The 1,892-nt window shown below is 39.7% G+C and overlaps 1 protein-coding gene across 1 annotated transcript in view; it reads right to left on the reverse strand.

The window, feature by feature from the left end:
- The window catches only part of LOC123511289 (rap1 GTPase-activating protein 1-like), a 494,460-nt gene extending 494,187 nt beyond the window's left edge, over positions 1-273 (reverse strand). Inside the window, 1 exon segment of the mRNA XM_045267047.1 lies at positions 156-273. The gene's annotated coding sequence lies outside the window, so the exon portion shown is untranslated.
- Positions 274-1,892: the final 1,619 nt, after the last annotated feature.

Consider the following 1,892-nt stretch of genomic DNA (forward strand, 5'->3'; position numbering starts at 1 on the left):
CTCTCTCTCTCTCTCTCTCTCTCTCTCTCTCTCTCTCTCTCTCTCTCTCGCAAATTTCTTCGCTTATCTAACGCTGATTTGACGATCGGTTGCTAATGAGAATATCTTATCTCTCTCTCTCTCTCTCTCTCTCTCTCTCTCTCTCTCTCTCTTACCTGTGTCCTTCAGGTGGAGTGGGACTCGTGTCTTCCTCAAGTGTCTCCTCATCCTCCTCCTCCTCCTCCTCCTGCTGCGCCTCCTTCAGATCCACGTAGAACATTCCTCCTCGTCCTTCTTCCTCTACTGGTTGTTCTGCAGGCGGTGTGGTGACGTCATGAGTCTCACCTTGACGTCACTAACCTCCTCGTGATGTCACTTGTTTTAATTTTTCTCCTTTTCTTATTATTTTTTTTTATTTGGATGAGTTTTTTCCCTTCTCTTTTCTTGTTGATTGGTGCTACTCGTTTCTTTTTGTTTTCTTATTATTTCATTTTTTTCTTTTTCTTTTCTTCTGTATCGCTCAATGAAATATGCTTTTTTTTTATCAAACACTCAATTAATACGTTTTGTTTTTAATTTCTTGTGTTTTTCAATCTCTTACAGTAATTGATTGTTTTCTTTTCTTTTATCTTTTCTTCTCGATTTTTTTTTTTTCCTTTTTATTTATCGAATCACTGTAAAGCTACAACAAACAGGGATTTCTTATTTATATGTTTTGAACTGAATCATAGAAATAAATAGACAATGTTTTCTTTAAGACTTTTCCCTTTGTAAGTTATTATATTTCCTTATGTGTTACGAGTTACTTTCCTTCCTTTCATATATTCCATTCACCACTTCCATATAATTCCTTCGTGTACTAATACCCCGAACAATTTTCTGAGTCACTCCTTCATCCCTCTCTATCTATCTATCCTTTTTCTCTCCTGGATTCTCGTTTCCTTTACGTGTCAATCTATCCTTCCTCTTTCTATCCCTTTTTTCACTCCTTTTGATTCCTGCTTCTTTTAACGTGCCAATCTCTCTCTCTCTCTCTCTCCTTCCTCTTTCGATTTTTCTTCCTCAAATCTTGCGCGATCCTGCTCCCTTTTATATTATTTCCTCTTCAAATTTCTTCTTCGTAATGTTTTCCGTCAACTATTTCTTGTTAGATTGCTAGTTTTTTTTTTTTTATTCTTTTACTTCTCCTTTTTCTTCAGAGGCTTCCTTTTTTTATATCAAGTGTACTTCTACGTAAAAATCTATAGTGACATTTATTACTCTTTACATTATTCTCCCTTTCCTAGTATTTTCTTTTTTTTATTTCCTAGTGTCTGCTTCCTTTTTGTTTTTGTTTTGTTTTTCCTTTACATGATTTCTCCTCCTCCTCTTCCTTCTTCTGTTCTTCCTCGCTGACTGTTTCCTTTCACACAACTCCTTTTTCCTCTACTACTTCTTCGTCGTCGTCGCAATGTTCTCCGCCGCCTGTCCCTCTGCGCGGCTCACACAGCGTGGGTTTTACTCCGATGACTTGTAGTGTGAGTGTTCCTGGGGCGACAAAAACCACGGATGTGCCTCTTCCGCTCCCACCCTGGCGATCTGGAAGGCAACGAGCACCGGGTGAGAGAGAGAGAGAGAGAGAGAGAGAGAGAGAGAGAGAGAGAGAGAGAGAGAGAGAGTTGAAAGACCGACATTAGGAGTTCGGTAAAGTCAGAAAGACAAATAGACGACGCACACGCACACACAAACACACACACACACACACACACTTACAGACAGACAGACTGATAGAAACAGACACACTCACAGATATACAGACACGATTCAAAGGAAAATCGACCCAAAACTAGACAGAAAAGGCAAACAGGCAGACAGACAGACAGGTAAACAGACAGACGGACACTCACACGCACACGGTCACTGTTCTTCCCCTA

This window comes from Portunus trituberculatus, chromosome 31, assembly GCF_017591435.1.
Source record: "Portunus trituberculatus isolate SZX2019 chromosome 31, ASM1759143v1, whole genome shotgun sequence".
NCBI lineage: Eukaryota > Metazoa > Arthropoda > Malacostraca > Decapoda > Portunidae > Portunus > Portunus trituberculatus.